This window comes from Amblyomma maculatum, chromosome 11, assembly GCF_055883805.1.
Source record: "Amblyomma maculatum isolate TAMU_Amacu chromosome 11, ASM5588380v1, whole genome shotgun sequence".
Lineage (NCBI taxonomy): Eukaryota > Metazoa > Arthropoda > Arachnida > Ixodida > Ixodidae > Amblyomma > Amblyomma maculatum.
The window spans coordinates 50,648,497-50,672,360 of NC_139354.1; the positions used below are offsets into that span (position 1 = coordinate 50,648,497).

The window sequence follows — 23,864 nt, forward strand, 5'->3', positions numbered from 1 at the left end:
GCTATATTGATTTCCTATGAAATTCAGTGTGACAAAGCCTCACGCGGAAATATTTCGCGTTTCAAGTTCTTGTGAAATGTGGAAGCCGGCCCGTCGCCGTGCTGCGGGTGACTCTAGCTGGCTCTGCGATCATTTTTGCCACTGCAGTGATTTGAATATTCGCGGCTTGTTTAGCAAATAACTGGCGTACTCGTTTGCCGAATGAGTGTTTCAAGATAATCATAGAGCATTTACCAGTACCGTATGTGTGCGATATTCCATCAGTGATTAATGCGCCATGGTCATTGCAGTCGTACTTTTGATTATACACGTATGCGATGGTCTACTCTTGCAAAGCCTAAGACGTAAGTTACGCTAGCTCTGCGTATGTCAAATAGGTATGTGAAAGAAATAGAGCCTTAAAGTATAGCGGCTGACGCATTGCGTCGTAAATTCCCGCACGGGCGGCGGCCGTGTGCACCTTGAACCATACGTTGAGCGTCAGGACCTGCGTCTAGGATTGCATCGCGCAGCGTGTAACCCGACAACCCCGCCTCGGGCAAGTCGGCGCCGCTGTTGCTGGCGCCGTGCCTCCATGTTTTTCTTCCTTTGTTTGTGATGTTTTCAATGCACCTAGCAAGCAGCGAACAGAGCGTCCATATTTCGGCCGAGTGAGTGCCATCAGTGGACTGGAACAGAAGTGCGCGCGCGGTGTGTCCTCAACAAGGGCGGACGCTCGAGAAAAAACAAATGTGCGAACGAGTGCGATGAAGAAAAGTGAAACTGTAACCCAGTTATTTGTTTCAGCACAACCTTAATATTATTCATACTGCGATTGTACGTGCAGTGTTTTCTCTCCATTTTTTTCTAATACTTCTTAGAGCGACAACGAAGCAGGAAGCGTCGATGCGATTTGCCATATGTGGGAACGTCCATACATGTGCGGACCGACGTTTAATTTACCGCTCAATAACCCAGCTTTAATATAGATCACCATTGTTAAATCGTTTAAGCGAAAGTATGTGCTGCGATGCTTCGTATTCGTATAGCTTAAACGGTCTAGTGTATTTTTAAAGTGTATTTCGAGGGAAGCGCGCTCGCCATAGTCGATCTGAGTCACGTACGAGCCTTAATAAGCCGACGCTTATCGCTCATTTTTTGCATCGCACTGCATGCGTGTCCTGCGGTAATCGTCTGTTTGAAGCCACTGTTGTTAAAACTAATACACTCGGGGGCAAAAAAATTTGCTAAAACGTTTGGAATTCTCTTCACCCAGAGCAGCAGGAATCGCCACGGGAGCAGCCATGGAAGAACCTAGACCATTGCCGAATACAATACAATAAATAGAAACCATTGCCTATGCACGATATATGACATGTCGTTTTGATTATTTCTAATCTCCCGGTAAGCGTGGAGCTATTTATCGCCGCCGCCGCCCTGACGGACCAGCAAACGGTGAACTTATTGATATTTGACGCCGTTGACCGATCGTCGGTCTCATCCAAATTCGTCACAGTATACATGCGGATTGATTACAGTGCCAGCTTAAGTCAATGAAATCTAATGTAAAAGAACATGGTGTAATCCCAAGCAACATCAACAACAGCTAGGAGGGATTAAAGCAAACACGACGGAAACCAGCACCGTGGAACTATAACTTTTTAGACACAAGATTTCCGAGGTATTTAAAATTGCAAAGGTGACTTGAAAACATCAATTATAACAGCACAGTTAACGACTTCAAGTATTAAATGAGCCTGCCAACCGCAAAAGCACGCTAATGCGGTTTCCTACGGATATTTCCAGCCACATGCTAATTTGCATCTAATATTGACCAGTAGGTGAAATAGGCAAGACAATGTTGACTAAAGTGTATGCCAGTGCATCTGGCAGGACATGGTAACAGAACTGACAGTATTGTCCAGCATATGCCATATACTAGCCAACGTCAGTGGAGTAATGGCTAACGCTGTTCGATATAGCCATCTTTATGAAAGGGCAATGCCAATACCGTTGATATGTAAGGTATGCCAGTGTATATCTGACATTGGCGGGCCATTGTAACAGAGCTCGCATTATTGTCCAGCATATGTCGAATATTGGCCAAGATCAGTGGACTGACGGCTATTGCTGTCCGTTATAGCCATCCTTATCTCATGGCAGCGCCAACACCGGTGATACGCCGGATATCCAGGCCCATCATTGCCATCCTTATATAATGGTACCACCGATATTGTGAGGGCCTCGGATATGACGGGCCAATGTTGTCATCATTATAAATAGGTACGAGCAATATTGGTTACCAATGGAATCCTCAGGGCCAGTGTTGGACGTGTTATAGAATGGCACAACCAATACCAGCCATAAGATGCCAGCGCTGGGCCTACATAGGGCTGATCTCTGCCAGCTCACTGACAATATTGGCCCGGGCTCTTGTGCTGCCTGGGTTCGAGCGGATCTGTCAGCAAACCCAGTCATTGTTTCAACGAAATTTTTCTTTGAATCCGTTTACCAACTTCTACTCCCTCAATCTTCAAGCATATCAGCACTACCATTCAAACAGCAGAATTTTGCTTGCAATGAATGCCTAGGGTATAGCCCCACTGCACTCTGTCCCAAGTACATTTAAACTTCGGATTTTAGAATATCACTGGATAGCATTATGGATTCTAAGGCGCTCGAAGATTCAGTTCACCGAAGAATGTGAGTCGCAACTTCTATATGGCCATTGCAGATTGCGAGAAGCTCAGCACATTCTGTGCCCTAGAGGTGCAAGTACCGCATGTAAAATTGTTGGCCCTGAACAACCCTCGGTCTCCTCGCCGGCGATGTAATCAAGGCTATCACTGTAGATTGGAACGGGAACCTCACGTCTGCTCTATGAATGATAGCATGACCATGCGGCGCCGGCGTATCGAGGCTACTTATTACTTATAAATAGAGATGACGTTCTGATAAATAATTGGTTTCGTAAAAAGAACAATTCGCGCAGATCACAGACAAAGAACATTGCATGGTACCTTCATATTTGGATTGTTTGGTGTTCATCAGCTGCCACCTTCTGCGGGATAAATGCTTTCGAAGGTTTTCTACTTCAGCGAAGGCAGAAGTTGGAGACGGCAAAAACAGAATGTTGAAGTTTTTTATATTTTAAACCTTAATGAATAAATTTTATAATTTTAGTGTAATCAGAATATTTTGCAAGCGCTTAGGGAAAACCAGATATAGTCTGCTAAAAACGCTGAATGGTGTCACCATGTCCCTTTCCAGTTTGTATCTCTTGACTTCTGTAAGACCCTCCATCATGCATGCCGCAAGGATGCTATATCTTAGAAACATGCTGCAAACTTCTCTTCTTGCTTCTAAATTCCACGGTGGACTACGTGTGAGCTGATTAGAATTCTTTTAATGCACAGCAGAGCTTCATGGTAATTTGCATGCTGCCGTAGATAATTGGAGTGCAATTACAGCCGACCACATCAAAAAGTCAGTGATACAGCATCGTCCTATTTTTACTATTTATAGTTGAGACATTGTATAGCGCATGGTAAACATTTGGGCTTTACGTGCACATTAAAAAAGCAAAAAAGGGCCGTAATCTTCAGCAGTAATTTTCATATTATGTGAGAGCATAATTGTCAAGATGCCTTTATGTGACGCTCAATTGCAGACCTAGTTTGAAAACATTTACCAATCACTTTGGGTGCGCAAAACCGCACTGGAATTTTATCTCTAGTCCCTTGAAAATTTCAGAGATGTAAGCAATCGAAAAAGAAAACAAAGGCCTTTATCAACTTTACTGAGGCATAGAAAGATATGGAGGGGACGCTGAGAAAGTTCGAAGATCATGAATGCTGAAGTTAATTTCAGCGTTGAGCTTGTCTCCGTTGGAAGTTTTGGTTGTACATTCATCTGATAATGCAACATTAGGAATTTTCCTAAAGGCATAGGACTGCCTGCTGATTGACAAACTTATAACGAATCCATGTTCTTATTAGCAAAATCTTGACGTAATACGTACGGTCATCACTCACTTTTCGTTTCTTTTCAGTCCAGCTCAAAACTAATTATGACTACAACAACTACACGAAACAAGTTAACCGATAAGCATTTCTTTTAATTGGGGGTCGCTCTGTTGCGTCGCCTTTTTTTCTTCAAACCTGGCAAGAACGCCACAACTTGACTTCTCCACTGGAGTGCATGCTCTGCTGGCCATTTCTGTCTCTGAATGGTGCCCTGTCGTTAACTTTTTCAATTACTCTCATGTAGCGAATAATTTTGGCTTCAGAAAGTATACCCAAAGTCGCGCAAGCGCAATACGCAATACATACTACGTAAGATTATCGCAGGTTAATGGTGAATTGTGTTAGCAGGCATTGTAGTACTTCGCTCTTGAGATTATCGGAGGTAATGGTGAATAGTGGCAGAAGACATGTTAGTGCTTTACTCATGATATTATCGCTGGTAATGGTGAATGGTGTAAAAAGGCATTGTTAGTACTTTACTCTTGAGATTATCGCAAGTTAATGGTGAATATTATCAGAAGGCATTGGTAGTACTTTGCTCTTGAGGCTATCGCAGGTTAATGGTGAATAGTGTCAGAAGGCATTGTTAGTAATTTACACTTAAGATTATTGCAGGTCAATGGTGAATAGTCTTAGAAGGCATTGTTCGTACTCTGCTCTTGAGATTATCGCAGATTAACTTTGAATAGTGGCAGAAGACATTGTTGTTACTTTGTTATTGAGATTATCGGAGGTTACTGGTGATTTGTGTCAGAAGCACTGTTAGTGCTTTGCTCTTGAGACACTCAATGGCATCAAATGCAGGTCACATGCATCATCATCATCATCATCAGCGTGACAATACCCACTGCAGGGCGAAAGCCTCTCCTATACTCTTCTAATTACCCCAGTTTTGTGCTAGCTGCATCCACTTGACCCCTGCGAACTTCTTAACTTCATCCGCCCACCCAACTTTCTGCCGCCCTCTGCTACGCTTTCCTTCCCTTGGAATCCAGTTTGTTACCCTAAGCGACTATCTGTTTTCCTCTCTTCGCTCTACATGTCCTGTCCATGCCCATGTCTTCTTCTTGATTTCCGCTAGAATGTCAGTCACTTGAGTTATTTCTTTGACCCACTCTGCACGCTTCCTATCTCTTAATGTTACCTCTATAATTTTTCGTTCCATAGCCCTCTGCGTTGTCCTCAACTTATGTAGAACCCTATTGCTCAGCCCCTACGTTTCAGCTCCATAGGTGAGTACAGGTAAGGTCACATGTATATCTAGCACTTTTTTGTTTTGCCGAATTGTTCTTCCGCTAAAGAGTGTGCATGATTGTTTTTCTTCTGATTGAGCCCAGTTATCAGAATTCATAGCATCTGTTTTTCGGGTTAACGGAGGATGAGTTTCAACAGCTGAATGCAATCGATGAAAAAGTAGGTTGGTATTCATATAAAATACCTGATATTATAGCCGCTGATTTTACTCAGCAATTTATTAGTCATCTCTTTTACGACTTGTCAGCCAAACCAGCTTAATGTAGTCCTGTTCATTAGTCTGCAGTATATATTGTGTGGGAAGGAGCCGAAGTGAAACTCAGTGAAAAGTTTTTCAATGCTGCTCATATTTATTTCTACTTTCTAACACCCGGTGGCTATGTAAGACTTTACTTCCGTTCGTATATGCAGTCATCTTTGTGAAGTTCGATTCCTTCTTGACCTGTATGAAGGCACTTACTTTCGTAATAATAAGAACACTGTAACGGAATAAGTTGTCCGATTTTTGAGGCTCTGAATAGAAGTTCGCAACCTGTAAAAAAGTAAAAAAGAATAATGAGCTTGAACCACAGTTAACGATCCTGTTAAAATGCAATTTGATGGCGGAAAATGATATTTATCACTTCACCTATATAACAGTACAAAATGGTGAGATCTTCAAAAGCACGTTGTTATCTTCGAAGACGACTTTTAACAAGAGGATATTCGCAAGTGTCGTATGAATTAATTTTGTCATACGCTAACTAATGAGGACGGAAGAAAAGATAATTGAACATATATGGTTGGGAATAAGATATATAGGGGTAAATGAAAATGAATGGCTCTGCCAGGCACAAAAAAACCTGCGTAAAAACCTCGACCGCAGCAGCTCTCTGCCTTATCGGTTTCCCCCAATGCTATCATTGCTGAACCGCTTCGAAAGCCGGTGTTCCCAGTGACTACAGTACCGCGGGGAGGTTCATTGCTCTCGAGCTTCGCTACTCGGAAATTTATATGTTTTAATTTGTTGATTGCAGCGAATAGTAGCTTCCTCATGGAAGCAAAATGCTTGAGGATAGTGAACATTGCCAATATTGTGTTGCGAGCCGCAGTATGAGCAGATCAGCCAAGCTAAAAGCTGTGTTGTCATCGGGTCACACACCTGATACACGACAGCAACCAGTAGCCTCAGCATAGGTGTACACTATGAACACGAATAGAGGAACTATGTTTAAGCTCCTATAAAAAATATTGCGCCACACTATATGATTCACTCCACTTTTGGATTCCACATTGTGAGCCTCTATAAGGACCGCCACGCTTCGAGAGATTTCTAGACAATTTTATCCTTCTGTGAGGTCAATGTCGCGTCACGCCTGATCTTACAGGTGCGTTCATTCCTTTGATAATTTCAAACGGTTAATTTTATCACTCTTTTGTAACATTGCGATCAGTGCCAATGGCAGCGTAACTAATGATCTACTTACAACAAACAAGTCATATCTTCTTAAAGTCGTCAATGAAGTCCTAAAATTGTTTGTGACGAAATTTAGCGGTTGCCAAGATTTCAGATATAAGCATTCATGTTTTCTTTATTGCGACCGCGTTAAGGAGGACATTTCGCAAAAATATCGGCGTAAATGTGGTTGCTTTGGCAGAAACTATTCAAAGCATGGAAATAGAGTTATTTCTAAAGAATGAAAGTCTCGACGCCCTGTGCTGGGTATTGTACCCAGGCCATCTACTTTCCTCAAAGACCGGCGAGATAGTTGCGGTAGAGGCTAGCAGTTAAGCGCATATGGGCGACGGCGTAGTGAGTACAGTGAGCGCCTTTTGTGGCGTGCGCATAGGTATGGTAGGGGTGCCGTATGGTCTCGTGCTGCAATTTTTAGCATCAATGCCTTAACCAAAAGCGCTATCACGCCACACTCTTGAGGCAACTCTCACGCGACCTGCACTTTTTGGTTACTTGGTTGATAGAAGACTGTTACGAGCATATCTGCACTTTCGGCCTAGATTCTCTTATATCTCACTGGTGCATTGCCTTAACATGAATGAGCAATGTGGGACGGAACAGATAGATTTGTTTTCCACATGTCGCTGGGTGATTTGATGCAAAAAAATCCCTTTGTTGGTAAGCAGCGATTTCTTCTTATAAATTTCCATATAATGCTGCAATCATGGGCAAGAAACCCAATGCGGGAGACGGTATGTTATTGTAGAATTTGCAAAAATTAAAAAAAAACGCCATAAAATAAAAATGCGCGAAGTGAAGACCATACCATGCAGATGATACATTTCATTTGGACCTTTAAGACTTGCTCTGTGTTCTTTGGTATATATCGATGAATTTGCTTAACAATTCTGGGAAGCAGACTTTGATATTAAAGTTTCAAAAAATGAATATAATACTGAAGATGTCGAGGTAGGGTATTAAGAACTTTTAGAAAATTGGCAGATGGTGTTGTATACTGATACAAGTGGATAATATATGGACAGAACGTATTTTGAAAGTTGACTGGTGCAGGAATACCTTGCCTCAAAATATGTTGTGTAGAGGGAAAGTTTATTTAGAGGCAATCGCAAAGGCTGGACACAACTACCCCAGTTGGTCATCTCAAATTATTCTACATACGAGAAAGCAATGAAGCCAAGGAAGACGGCATTAGTGTACAAGCGATGGACGATACCATCGCAGATACCATTATTTTGTATGGGGTAGAAGCAGCAGGCAGATAAGCGAAGATACCGATAAATTATCGATGAAGGCGATGAATTTGACTAAGTACAGGACAAAGTATGGTAGCCTCGAATCAAGCATAGAAGATAGAGCTGTCAGAGATATCAAAGGTAATTAGTAGATGCAAATGGCTTGATATCAAGAAATATTATACGGAGGAAATCTAGCTTTTTCTGCAGTAGCGGTTGCAGCTTGGAAGTGGTCGCCTCTTTTTGCCACCCTTATAAACAAAAAGATACGGCAACGGTTCATCAATTATTCGCCTGGAGAACAAGTTTGTGCTCCGACCTATGTGAGACTCCGAGGACTCTCGGCAAAATTGATGTGCAGATGCTTCGATTCATACGGAATCATGCGCAGTTTAATGGACATCACGTATAAAATGTTTCCCGAAGCTATCAGTCAAACGAGCCGTCGCCAACCTCACTTCCATGTTGCACACTGTGTGACCGAAACCTTACCTTATCAGGTGATTTGTGATGCCGTTGTGGGGACGTGTAACCCCGGGGTGTTAACCCGCGCATTGATTACCTTCTACTGCCGCATCTGATGCTTCTATGATTTTGTTCTTTTCTTTTTATAGGGAGAAAGTAATGTCACCTGGCTTACCAGCTGGCAGAGAAATAAGAAAGTGCTCGCGCAGTTGTGTGCTACAAATGCTGACGACGCACTCTAAGCGTATGTGCTTATACCTGGATATTTGTGGTAATATTAACAGCGCTGCAGTCCATGAATGCGAGGAAATGTGTCAATTAATACAGAATTGCAGGATAATTGTGGAGTTATGCAGCGTAAATCGTAGGTGCTTGCCCCTAATTGCAGCCACAGCGTTGTACTCAATATTGCCATTTACAGCATATTTGAGCAGTCTCAAGACAGCCAAAAGCCTAAATGCTATCCTTTATTTTGTTTAAGGCAGTTTTCAGCAGTATCTGAAAGAATGCTTGCATCTTCCTCTAGTACCTATGCTAGTTGCCACACAGTCGCTACTTTGCTTATTTCACTTCGAAATATACAATATCGTATAGCTGGAGTGCACTCACCATTGTCGTCGTCGCTGTTTTCTGCGTAAAGTACAAAACATGACCCTTCATCGTCGGTCTTCATAAGGATCAGGGTAGTATTCAGTTTTGCTAGAACGTTATTAGAAACAATTAAGCGCGTTAAACAACTTGTGCATCATGAACAACATGCAGTTAGGGCGCGCATTTAGCATATCTCGTTTCCAACAGCTAATGGCTTTATTTATTTTGGTGTCAGCTCCACTTTCCTCATATTTTTCGTATTGTTTATTGCCCTTAACGAGTATTACGTGTATTATGTCATATTTAAATAACGAATTTGGTTGGTAGAGTGCGTAAAACACCGTGGATATGTTTCAATGTCCCTAATACGAGAGTTCATTGGACTGCCAGAAGATCAACACAGTCGATATTGTCTTCCATAAACCCTGACTGCTCATTGGAGGGTCAAATTCTAAAGTTAAAGCTCAGCTAAATTGGTCATCTGATGAGAAGAGAGGAGTCGCTGGAGAATGATTTGATGTTGGGAAAGGTTGAGGGTGGCCGGAGAAGGGGTAGGCAGCGAGCGCGATGGTTAGATGGCATCCTCGAGGCACTGCAGATTAAGGTATGTGATGTTAGGAAGATAGTGAGAGACCGGAAAGCGTGTCGTGACATGGTCCATATGATCACGAAGAGTCGGACACGACTGAACGACTGAACTGAACTGAATACGAAAAGCTTTGAAACGCATAGATTCGAACATAATGAAGCTTGTGCCTCGCTCACGTTCTTGGTTCGCCAATATGAGCACGGTTACTATCTTGTTGCTCGCAGGATGAATCATCAGTGGCTAAACTAGGAAGCGCTGCCCATTAATCACTCTACTTCATGCACTCTAATGTAAATTGCGGTTAACTATGAAAACAAACCAAACAATTGTTGTTGCGTTATGAGTACGAGATCATCTCCCTTTACTCTGTACGTGGCTAAACATAATTATCTATAGATCTCGGCAATCCCTGCTCATTGTATTCGCGTCCCGTGCCTAAGAATACCTATCTGGCACACCAGAATTACTGCCGTAGATCCCGTAGAATTTTGTAATCCATTTGGACTGTCATTAATATTAGCCGTACTTCAGGCAACACTTTATTAGAAGTTCACATTAATATTCATTTTGCCTCATAGCAATACTTCCCTCATACATCACGAAATTATAAAAAAATATATATATCAACGACCATGTGCGTGAGTGCTGAACCTGACGCTAAATACCCGTCAGTGTTTTTACTCCCTATTTTGCTACGATCATAAATGAGTAAAATATAACAGTTTTAAGCAAGTGAGCCGAATAATTTCTTCATAGCATGCGCAATATTATCGATTGAACTAGCCGCCCGAGCATTAGTAATTTAGGTTTCGTCCTTTGCCACTGCAATATTGTAAACGAAGCTTGATTGGTAAAAGTAAGGCTGAGGACAAGAATCGCCAAATATTATATTTTGGAATTGTCGTCCAAGTTAAGTTATTTTAAATCGGTAAGAGACGTATCGCGAAGTATGCGCGGTTTCAAAATATGTTTTTTTTAAGGGCTGACGTTTGATGCATTGGGTGTTCTTGCTATGGAGAGAAGCAATTATAAGGTGTGGCGTAAAATTGTAAAAAAAGAGTATATCTGCTGTCAGATATTTTTTTTATTCATATGCATATATTAGCATGTTATTCAAAGCGCTCACTCTGCAACAAACAAATATTCTGTTTGTACCTAAAATTAATTGGACAATTACTTGCGGGTAAAAAATACTTCGAAAAATGTTCGCTTGTACCTGAAATAAACTTGACACTTACTTGCGGGTGAGAAATACTTGGCCTTATAAATGGTCGGGTGTTCTTTGCTCGCAAAATAGTCTACAGTTACATCTACGTCAGCGCTGCAAAAGATTACACTACGTTACCACTTCTTGCCAGCAGAAACCCATAAAAAGAGGCAAAAAATAACCATCAGTAGTCGGTCATGCACACAACGGTTAACTAAAAAAAATCCTTTTGTTGCTTTAACTTAATTGCGTTCGAAAACGAAAGCCCGCAAACTAATATGTGCGCAAAATGAGAGGCACAAAGTAAGAGAGTATAGAATAAATCCGTAGAAAAGCGCGCACACGAGGATCAGCATGCAGGTACCATTAACGCTACAGTGTTATGCTGGTATATGCCGGCTTCAACTGTTCCTTGAATGTATATATATATATATATATATATATATATATATATATATATATATATATATATATATATATATATATATATATATATATATATATATATATATATACACACACATATATATTTTTTTGGGGGTGGGTGTGTCTGTGGGTGTAGGTATGCGTAGAAGCTATCTAAATTCAAAATTGGGTTAATATGATGATCCTATCAATCAATGAAGTAGTTCGCGTGGCAAAGGAGAGCATTTGGTCATTGTTTTCCTTTTTGGGGTGTTGAAGTGTATTATTCCTAAAATTTTCTCGTTTATAATTGCAAGAAAATTACACAATGTAGAAGAAAACATCAACCTACCGCTAGTAGAATTATGGATATATTGGACATTGGGGTGAGAACATTTTGGAGTAAAAAATTATTCTGTAATATTCAGGGCTTCCTCTCTTGCAGCGCAAAGAATGCCGCTAGATGCAAAGATATTACAGAGAGTAAATTTTTGTTCGCATCTTGAATAGGTCAGTGGTTAGATCATTGAGAACCAAATGGGATGTTATTTACCACAAATAACTGAAGCAGCTAAATGCATGAATGAGGAGTTTCAAACGCGGCTAACAATATTAAGCATTTTTATCAGGGCACACTGCTTTTTATTCTGCGGCCATATCCCCTTCAGATAAAAAGCAATAGAGTAAGTGTTACAAGAGTATATTTTTTGCCTAAACATTTTTAGGGAGACACATCTCTATTTACTCACTAAGAAGCCGAAGCGGATTCGCCATTTCTTCCACGCAGTTTGTACTCATACTGAGTTGTTTTTATTTCTTTCACCTTCTTCGCCGAAAGGCACCTGTACTGCGTTTTTGTGTGATGCGTTCGTCTCACAACGACAAGGGCTTCATTCACCTTTGCCATCTGAAAGAATAGACAGGCATCTGCTGTTACTAGGACAAAAAGGCTTTATTTAATCAATAATTAAAGCAGCCATGAGATATTCTACAAGCTGCGTATTAGCTTTCTTTGGTGAATTTTCTAGATGTACTTAGAAAAAAGTCATTCTTTCAGGCGACAGTTCTGGAACTAAGACTGTCAAGGCAAAGAGCTGCGCTGTTCCTAAAGTTTCTGTCATTGCTATTGTAACAATATGTTTTCGTAGGTAAAAAAAGAAACCACACAAATCAAATCCAAATTTCGGATGCAAATCGGTGAATAAAATAACGCCTGAACTGAACTGATATGTGTTGGCCAATGATATGCTTGTTTGTTATATATATTGAAATTCAAGTGTATTATTATAAAAAGCACGTGAACTACGCGAACAATTCTGAGACACAAGATGCATTTGCAAGAAGGAGGACAAGATTGAAACTTTGATAAAACATATTTGCTCCTTCTTGCTTTCAGTGATAAAATATTAAAATTAGGAATTTCTTGTTCATAAATTCTGTCCGTGATTCAAGCGTCAAGTAACATGCTATAATAAAAACCGGTGGCATTAAAAAGTGCCCGCAATGATTCTGGAACTACTTTCGCTTCTTCAAAAAAAGGAACTATTTTTGCACTACTGTAGCCCTGTATTTGACTGGCCATTCTACGTTGAGGAAACACACAGTAAACATTTATCTGACACTGAAAGTAAAAAATGTAAATGGAGATTTTACACCGCATTCAGCTGCCAAACTAAACATAGATATAATTCTCCGCCACGCTAAATTAATGAAACAGCCGAAAAACTTGCATATTTTTAGCTTAGCAGCCATATCTATAACTTCGTTTAAAGTTCTGAAGCGAGTGCGGATGTCCGCTTTCACTGCTGACACATACGAAAATGGGGTCGTAGTACATAAATACAATACAATACAATCAGGCATAACCCCGAAGTTCGGCAGCTTGCCCGATGTGACGGCCTTTGCAAGCGTGGATTCTCACGAGCATCCACATAAGCCTCCGAATTTTACCGACATGTTTCGCCAAATTGTCCTTGATGAACTATCACGGCATCAAAATGTTGTGAACAACAGTGCAATCCACTGTGATAGCTGCTCCCTGCAGGCTGCTCCCATCCCGCTCTCTTCTTCTTGGGGTTCTACCGCTCCTCTCCCTGTCCGTGACCCCCGAAACGACTCCTACGGCCCGGCACCCCTACCTCTTTCTGACTATAGAGCGCCACCTCCAATGCAACGATTCCAGCGGCTGGACGTTGCTGATCGCTTCAATCCTGATCGCTTCGATTACTCCAAATAACCAGCTGATGTGCTAGACTCATTAAATTGACTCCTGCGAACTTACCTCATGAGCTACCTAACTTTCTGCCAAAACTTGATAGGCTTTCCTTCATTTGTAATATAATTTTAACCCCTTTAGATCATCAGATATTCTCTTCACTTCATTCGCTCCCCATCTACATTTCTTCTAGAGTTCTAATGAAAAATCATTAACCCGAGTTATACACACAAAGAACTTCACCTGTGCTTTTTTAAATATCATGGTTATGACGTTCTTTATCTGATTTGTGAACTTTGCCGGCACATTTTACGTTAAGCGTAAGTATTCATTTGCCTGCAGTGTCCAATATCGGCTTTAGACTATTGCCGAAATGTTTCCTGGCAAATCCACGTGCTTATTGTTCTGGTGACTGGCTGCCTGAGTGTGGTGAATGCAGGGACAATTCAGCAGTCTGATATTTCTTCGGGGTCAATCGAGGCATCTGGCGCTTATAGCGAGACTGTACTTGGCACTCTATCAATGACGCTTCCTTGATGTTCAAACGTGTAAAATCCCTACTTAAAGGTCTTTGATCCAGTTGAAATTTAATGGCATTCGTACGCACGTGCGAGATGGCGTGTGTATCGCGCATATATAAAAAAATATTAACCTTCAAACGACACGGTTTTAGTTTTCCTTGGGACTGTTCCTGATCTAGGCTCATAGGTAAAAATTGTGATCGCATGAAAGATGGCAAAATATCTTACTGTGCTGTAATGCACCTAATGCAAGCAGCACACAGTGCCGATTTAAATATCGGATCTTCAACATAAACTGCTCTTTTGACAGTAAATGTAGCGAGAATACCATTTATGCTTAACCGCTTCTCATAAGTCTCGGTTGTTGCATATTTGCGCGCTTTTTTAAATAAGTATATATTTCAGCACTTACAGGAGTCAGTATTAAAAATAACTACTTTCACTTACTTGCATTATGTCTACTAGATCCGTATCTTTAGGTGGCTCGTTTGCCTTGACCGCTGCAGTTGCGATGGCACCGAGGCAGAGTGCGAAAGTGAGCATCATGCTTTTCGATCTCTTTGGTGGCTGATCTGGAGAGTGCTTCTTGAGGTCATGGTAGAGCATTTTTATAAGAAACCTTGTGTGTGATTGATGACGTCCAGACGCACGCAAAGGTGTTAGATTTTGACTTCTTAGTGGAATAAAAACTTTGAAAAAGCAAAATATATGCTTCGGAAAACAGCAGGTGTCAAGCGCATCAACATACATTTACAAAAGGGTGAATAAAGAGTGGAGAAAGTTCTTACAATGAAGGGTATTTTATTTTATTGTTCGTTTTAACACATGAATGACGTACGGCCTGCATGCATGAATAGGCTAGCTCAATGGGATTATCATATTTAACGCTCCTACTATCACTAACACCGTTTTAAAGCTCAATTTATATCCTATTTCCTCTCATATATTATAACACCTTATCTTAGAGACAAAATAGAGATAACAGCATAGGATGCAAGGGCGTGCGGCAGGACATAATGTTCCCTTCAAAAGTCATAAATTCGATTTTATTTGTTTGTATACGCAAGCGCTAAGTTAAAACTGTTCGCGCAGGTTAATCATAGGGATCAGATGCCTGCTGAACACACCAAATTTCTGCTGAACTTAGAATATTTCAGTAATAGGCATGCAGAACAAGTGCTAGTAATTACAATTGTATTTATTGCGACTGCATCACACACAGCTCTTTTGGTCTGTACTGCACCGTGAATGATGCTACAAAGAGCGCAAAGTGTCAGAATATATCAGATGCCAGTCTGTCTGCTTCATTACAATTGAAGGGCACACTGAGAGGGTATCCATTGCCGCATAACGTGTGGTAGCTCGCAGACGTTAACATGTCACATATTATACTCAACTAGATGTATTGAATACGCACTAATTTCAGTGAATACAGAAGAGAGTGACTTATGGAGGACTATACATTAGCTGAAGTGGGTTGTTCGAGAATAAAAAAAAAATAAACCCTTCACGTCGATCAGCGAGCTTGGCAGTAGATGTCTATGACAGTGGTTGAGGCTTGTTGAGCTGGGCGGGTGTTTATGGTATCGAAAACATGACTGCATTTGAGGTGGAATGTGCACAGCGGGAAATTTAGCTGTGGCTGTGAGGCCTGTCCCAGGCAGCACACCAACATCGCACCAATCCCGGCCCAACGTCGACAAAAATTGGTACCAACATTGGCGTAACACTGGCTTTTTGAGAAATTACTACATTTTTATATATTGGTCCGGCTTATATGCCAACATTGCACCAGTCTTGGCACTGCCAACATAGGCTATCAGCTGGCCGTGCCCCTAGTGTCACGTATTGGCATGCCACTAGTATTCATTGGCACAACTGACATTGGCAATAATCCGGCCGTGCCGCTAGTATCATATATTGGTATTTATTGGCATGCAACAAGTATTCATCGGCACACGTGGCCTGCCACTGTTAAGCCGCCTTTAGCCATGCAGTTATTTCACCCTTGCCCTTACTGCTGCCATTTGCTTAACTGTCACTCTGACAATTGTGGTTTTCTTATGCAGTCATTTCCCAATACCACCTTGCATGTCATCTCCCCAAGGAGCCATAAAAATCATGCAATTAAATGAGGCAAGCAAAATATTTTCCGAAAACATTTTATTGAGAGCTCATATACATGTAAATGCCACAAGGACATCAGAGGGCCAAAATGCAGTGCAGGAGGCATTGGATACAGGGTTAATATGGGAGAGGCTAGTAGGTGTAATTGGAAACAGGGCACTAAGCAGCACATGACCAGGTAGTGCAGGTAGAGGTGACTGGGTGCAATGTGCATTGGTCATGATGGAAGGGGCTGGACATGTTGAGCAGGGTTGATGCACTATAGCCTTGTAGTGCGAGAGGTGTTGCAGGAATAGGAGGCTGAGCATGGGTGCATTCCAGGGCAGTGTCCACCATGGATGGAAAATGGCAGTGGACTGTGTTGAGCATGATAGTTGGCAGTGAAGGGTCAGTGGATCAAGTGATGAGGTTGAGGGGGCGGGGGAAGCACATGGCCCAGGTAGTAAGCTGGGCACCCCGCAGGAAGCAACCATTCAGGAACAGTTTGTTGAGGAGATTGGTCCGTGGGTCTTACAAATGACATCTGCACAGAAGACAAGCATATATCACCATAAGATCTAAATTCACCTTCTCAACACTTATCCAAACACATATTTGAAGTCTGGGTGCTCTATACGATTGAGTACAAAATACAGAACCCCGCTATAGTAAAACCTCTGATATAGTAAAGTGAAACTGAAGTCCCAGTTCATCTTCCATAGGCAACTGTACATTTTCCCCCTTTATAGTAAAGATGTTTTTGGTAAAAATCGGTTAAAGTGCTTCTGGCCATGGCGACGACTCCCGCGCACTACCTAGAGTCGCGAGGCCAAGACTTCTTGTATTTGAAAACAGAACAATAACCCCGAGTGTTCGTTTAGGTGGCTTTACTACTAGCCGTAGCAGCAGTCAGAAGAAGCCTACTTTACAGAAGCCTTGGAGCCGTGAGGGAAAGCGCGCAGCGCGAAGAAAAAAGTAAAGCTGTCTACAAACATAGCAAGGAGGCAGCGTGTTCCATTCAGAAAGTAAAGGAGTAAACGTGCAGCAAGAAATAGGGAAGGGAAAGAAATGGGTCAACATTCACTGCAATGTGCAGTACAAATCATGAGGCAGTGGTGGCAGAAAGCGGAGGTGCAGCGAGTAAGGTCTTACAACACTTGAGTGCCATGCGAATTTATCACTTATTGCCTTTTAAAAGACAGAAAGAGCAAAAAGGGACACCATGTTCATGCAAGGCTTTAGTTTTTACATGAAATCGAACTTGGTTGCATTTGTAATCACGTCTTCAGGCTTCAAAGGTACTTCCACAAGATGTAGAGAAATTTTATAATGAAAAAAACACAAAGAGATGATAAAAGCGAGATGGAAGGTATTTAGGTTTTTTTTTCATTAAGCAAGAAGACGTGTTCAGTAAGTGCCTATTTAACTACTAGACAGCACTCTCAGGACCATGTCATCACAGACCACTGATACAGTAAAGACCATGATATAGAAAATATTTTCGCTGGCCTCAGTGGCTTTACTACAAAGGGGTTCTACTGTATATATTGAAGGCCTATTGCCACACATTCTTCTTTTAGAGCACTTTGCGACAGGTTTCTGGGCCTGCAAAGGCATGCAGCATCTTATGACGTAGGGATGATAAACCTATATGCAAAATAATATCCATTCCAGATACAAAAGAAAGATATTTGAAAGTAAAAACCTGCTTCCGGCAAACCGATAACTTCAGGTAGATGCTTAGTGTTCATATAGAATTACAGTTCCTGAAAATCTGACGGTTCAGGCTCCAGAACTTTCAATTTTAAAAAAAATTCTTAAACATTCCTGCAATAGACAATATGGATTACTAAGCATGCAAGACTGGATGATATTAAAGAACACATTAAAGAATATTTTTCTGCAGTACACCAGTTACAGGCACGCATACATTACTGCGGCCAGAATAAAGAAATAATTGCCCTGACAGAATCAATCAACCTATCTTCAATCAGCTAACTGAGGGAGATGTGTAGATCGCAGATATTCTCAAGGCTGTGTACGCATATAATATTCTCAAGATAACCGTACCATTTCAAGTTCCAGCTTTTTAGTTTTCACAGCTTTATTGCTTGCTGCATTCTACTATAAACAATTGCCTTAATTGTAATGTACCAAGGAATAGTTTTCATACAGTGCTCATTATAAATTAAAGATACCAGAACAACATGCACACAAACAAGAAAAGAAGAACGGGACAGAGCGCCATTCACAACTGATTTATTGTGCAGAATAAAGTACATATATATCTCACTGCCGGCATATGCGCAAAGAACTCATTCAGCATCATGTAGTTAGGGATAAGATATGTTCAAGAAGCCCATGCCTCATACCACAGCCTCTTTCTCTGAGAAAGCATTTCTTGAACACAGCTTATGTTAAACTACATGATGCTGAATGTGATGTAGCTGAATGTGTTCCTTGGGCATGTGCCTGCAGTGAGATATATATGTCCTCTGTTCTGCACAATAAATCAGTTGTGAGTGGAACTCTGTCCCGTTCTTTTCTTGTGTGCGTGCATTGTTTTGGCGCCTTCAGTTTATAATAAATAAACACGAACAAGCCCAACAAGAAGTTCTAGTAATCATACAGTGCATGCTTGTTCAGCTAAAATTATTGCAGTCAGCCTGCAATGAGCATGAGCAAGTACTAGAAATTTACTTTGCATAGGCAGGAAAATGTTATGCTAGATCTGAGTACAATGATATTGTACTTCCTTATCAGCTAGCAGCCTACCAGGTATTCATTTTCCCTCATCACAGCTAATCATATGGCCATACCATCGGCAACCTTCCACGTGCAAGACTATATTCAGTTAGGCATACATGGGTGATTTTATGTCCAGGTAACAGATGTGGTGCTCGGGCATCTGATTTCTTAAAACCAATTCATGGTAGTTGTTGGTATAGAGAATAGTAATCTGCCTGAATATCTGAGGCCAAATATTATTTTCATTGCTTAAGCACACCATAAAATACAATGCTTGATGTGACTATGGGATCATAAAAAAACGATACATCTAGCATGGCAGTGATTTTTCACTTTCACCCTATCACAATAAGTTTCTTGAAAAACCAGTTTAATCCTGAGCTGAAAAGTTGTTTCGCACACATTTTATATTTCAGTATCTATAAAATGTTGCTATTTTGTGAATATATTTCAAAATCAAAATTTCTTAACAGACTCACAAATTGTTTTTTTTTTTTCAAAAATGGACAATATTTTGTACTCAAATTAAAAATAAGATTGTGTCTGGAGAAATAGTATTGTTTGCAGAACAAAACAGCACATACGCAAGAAAGCACCAATTTCACTCAAATTTAATGTGCAATACACGAAATGAGAGTTCACCTAAAATTACAAGTACAATAGCCCTGTTTACATGGACTCGACAGCACCGGGTTGAATCAGCGTTGAGTAAGCAAGGTCATCATTCTCGACCCGGCTGATGTCTACATGAACTCGCTTTCTAGTGAGTAAGTATCGTAGCAGAGCGTTGCATCGAGATTCGAAGTTATTGTGAAAGTTCTTACTCGTATTTGATCCCATTGCCTTTTACTATCGAGAGCTTCGATTATTTTTTATCGTTGATGAGCGCTAAAAAGCATTCATTTCGAGCGACGCTCGTCGCCGCTCCAGAGGCTTTTTCATATCCCAGAGTTCCCCATAACTAGACTCCCTGACTGGACAGCGTCTACATGCCTTTAGATAAGCGGGTCAAGCGAATTAACCTACCCCCTGCAAGCGAGTTATCGCGACCCGCTCCGCCGCCTATTTTACTCGACCCGACTGTGTATACATGAACCCCACAACTTATTTTTCACTCGACAGACGTACTCGACCCAATACTGCCGACTTCATGTATACAGGGGTAGAACGCACATGTAACAAGTAGCAATGCTGCTAAGAATCCAATCTGCTTTCTTCTGGCTCCCCATCCAGTTTTCTAAAAAAATATCTTGTCTGACAAAGGAGGATATTTGGAGTTAAGCAGCTAAGCAACACAAGATTCATATGCTTGCTCTAACGCATGACTCCTCAGTGCACTTACAGTTGCAATTTGCTTGATCATGTGGCAGTTCACTAAACAGTCTGACTAGACATGACAATCAAAAAAGTAGTCGGGGGATCATTTCTACTTTTATTAAGACATGCAAAAGCTTTTTGGTTGTTGACATAGCATTCAGAGACAGCGGGAGTTTGGCAGTTTTATATGTCTTATTTCGTTTGGCAGTTGCAAGGGGATGTAGAAAAAGAAATATGAGTAGGGAGTATAAGGGGTGACAACATCCCGAAATGAAACTAATGGACCAATGATGCACACTGCGTATCTTAAGTGACGTCACTGGTAACATCATAGACAGAAAATCGTCCTTGAGTATGGCAAATTTGAAGCCCAGGAGGTGAGTTGGTTGTGGGCAAGCAGTTGGTAAAGGGCAGTCCCCCTGAGAGGTAGGCGGCAAGATCACTGCCACCCATTATGGGGAAAGGGAAAGCCCTGGCAAGCATGCAGGCAAAGGTGCACATATATAAGAGCAATAAATGCACAAGGAATGCACGCCTGAATGAGCAGCTGCACTAATAATTTCCTTTTGTCTTGCAGCCCACCCCTCCTGCACTGTAAGCAAGTCTGCTCTGTTTTCCGAACAAAGAAGCATCCCAGGTAGCACAGAATGTGGGGCCCCAGTAGGTCCGATGTAGGCAAGTGGGGCTGGGGCAACCATCATAAAACCTGCATCGGTCCCCGATGGGTCAAATGTGGGCAAGCCCCATTTGGGCTTGCCCCTGCTCCTCCTGCATGGGTCCCATAGCGGCGTTTCTTGGGCTAATGCAGAGCACATTCCTGCATCCAGACCACAAGGGTCCCTTGCCGGATATTTGAGGGCAATCCAACCTAAATGTGGGCTTTTTATGGGAGAGTCCTCATAGATCCGAAGTGAGGCCGCCCCCATTAAATCTTTGTGGGACCAACATCGGCCGTAGTGGGGCAAGAAAACGGACGTACCCACATGCTGCCCAAATCGGCCCCTTGTAGGTTACTTGAGGGCAGGTGAAATATGAATAAGGGCTCAATTTGGGCAAGCCCTCGTGAAGCCCAAATGAGGCAGCCTTAGCTAAACCGCTTTAGGTCCCACATAGGCTGTAATGGGGCTGGAAGGCGGGCGTGCCCGCATGGTACCAAAATCGGTCCTTTGTGGGGGCTTTGAAGGCCCGTGCAACAGCAGGTGGGCTCTAGGTTCAAAAACAACGTCCAGCCCAATTGGGGCTGCCCACATAAAACTGCTTTATATCCCACATGGGCCGTAATGGGGCTGGAAGGCGGGAGGGCCCGCATGATACCAAAATTGGTCCCTTGTGGGGAATTTGAAGGCGCGTGCAATAGCAAGTGGGCTTTAGGTTCAAAACCAACACCCAGCCCAATTGGGGCTGCCCACACAAAACCGCTGTAGGTCCCACATCGGCCGTAATGGGGCTAGAAGGCGTGCGTGCAATTGCGTAATCATTGTTTCTAACTTTCATTTGCATTAGATGTTGCCCTAAATTACCGTTATAGATGATTTGTATAATAGTTGTGGCCATGTTTAGTCGATTGGAAATTTACATGGCTTTAGTTCTCGCGCTCGTGCAAATTGCGCTACATATACTAAAACAAACTGATTGCTAACTGTTGCCTCTTATGTGGTTGCTTTGGACCGCCTGCAACTCGCAGTACAATATTACTGTTCAGAACACACATCTCCATAGCCTGAACAAGATGTACATGAAGTCATTTCGGCTAGATGAATGTTATGAATTATTGTAGAATTTAATATTGCGGCTGTTTAGAAAGTGCAGACATGTAAAAAGTAATTACTTAATTATGTGCCTAAATATTGATTGGGAAAACTTGGACTAGGGCTTTCCATCAATTTCCTACGTCGGACCCCTATGAGAATAATGTGGGCAAGCCCAAGTGTGGCTACCGCTATAGAACCCGCATTGGTCCTATGTCATTTTCTGAGGGGCACACTGAAATAAAAAAAAATGTTCCTCCAAAGCGGCTGCCCAAATCGGTCCAAAGTAGGACCATCGCGGGGAGTTGGCGGGATGTGCCCTTTTAACAATGTCGGAAAAATGTGGGCAGCCCCCCAAGGGCTGCCTGCATCGGCCCCTAGTGGGGCCAATTGGGGCTTTGTCGACAGCCCGCTTCGGGCCTACGTCGGCCCCTCTTGCAGCACCCACATTGAGCCCACCGGGGCTGTCCTGCATTGCCTACATCGGGCCCACCGGGGCCCACCCTTCATAGCCCACTTTGTGCTACCTGGGATATGCAAAAACAAACAGAATGTTCTCTAAAATTTACAAAATTTGAGCGAGTATTGCATGATGATCTCCTTTCTGCAAATGTCTTGCTCTAGGGTTACAGAATGAATTCATTGCAGCTGCGAATAAAGCGAGTTGGGAGCTAATGGCAAATCTCAATGGCTTGGGGAGAGAATTCATTATAATTGTCACTTTGAGCAAAGTAAATAGCCTGGTTTAGATCAAAATAATATTACATCTACATGGCTGAAGCCAGTGTAGGCAACCAGAAATGTACAAGCAGTCAGTAACTGCATGTCTGTATGAACAAATACATACTGTGCAGGCAGCAGTAATGAAGGGAGAGTGGAAGGCAAATAACCTGAGCAATACTGAATGGCTTTCTTCTCTGCAACCTCAATACAGGCTTCCTGCGAATTCTTGTAATGCAAGCATAATCAAGTATGCTAAATATTCCATCACTTAAAGCACCTGCACTCCCGTGTTACGCAAATGACAACTACTTCGTCAGTTCAACAAGCTATGTCTGTTATTGTGCTATTACACCACAGGTTCACTCAATCATGTCTCAACTTGAAATAGTCACATACTATTGAAATAAAGCAACGAAATATAACACCAGCTATTAAAGCACTGCCAGGGACATGAAGGATATTATTTTCTGCATACTGTGGGCAAGACTTCTGAACAAGTAAGTATTGAGCTAAAAAGCTAGAAAAAGTCATATAGCATGCAATCATATAGCGAAAAGCCAGCAAAGCCTTTTTTAAAGCCTTTATATAAAGCAAAACAAAGGCAATGTGTCATACCTACCGAGGCAATGCTTCCTTACACACAGCATGTTTCATGGCAAGGCTCCCACAGTTGTTGACAGGTTATGCAGCACCAAAATGATGATGATGTCTGCTCACATTAACGCAGCACCCCTTTGATGGCAGATGATTGCTTGTGCAAAAGCAGTGCGATGATACAAGTGGAGCAGCTGGACTGCGGGCGTTATAGAGCAAAGAGCCCTAAATGCAAGGAAAGAAAGTCACCATTAAATCGATGCCTCTAAATCATGATAACCGCATACTACGGCTCTTCACTGTTTAGTTAATCTATAATTTCAATTGAAAGCTGTCTCAAAAAATGGACTAATTGCAACTCTATGTTACACACGGTATAACATAGCTGTGCAGGGCGGTGGGGCGATTAGTTAGCTAACGACCGGAAAATGCATACTGATGTTTCATGCAGTCTTGATGCTGGAGCAAAGTGTCATGGTGCGGAGAACAAAATTAAAAGCATGCACGGGCGCCAAACGTGTGCTACACAACCGACGCGACTAGAGGTGTGCACGGGCATAAATTCTGAGCCCGACCCGGGCCTCATGCTACAAACCCGAACCCGGCCTGGAACTGAAATTGTCTGAGCCCACCCAGCGCTCACACTGAAGGCTCCCGCCCTGCTGGACATGCTATAACAGACCAGTTGC

The 23,864-nt window shown here is 42.0% G+C and overlaps 1 long non-coding RNA gene across 1 annotated transcript; it reads right to left on the reverse strand.

Annotated features, from left to right (window-relative positions):
• Positions 1-16,087: 16,087 nt before the first annotated feature.
• On the reverse strand, positions 16,088-23,288 carry LOC146173785 (uncharacterized). Its single transcript, XR_014701876.1, has 2 exons — positions 23,201-23,288; positions 16,088-16,589 (listed from the first exon to the last, which is right to left on the reverse strand). It is a non-coding gene; the product is annotated as an uncharacterized LOC146173785 (long non-coding RNA).
• Between the last annotated feature and the right edge of the window lie 576 nt (positions 23,289-23,864).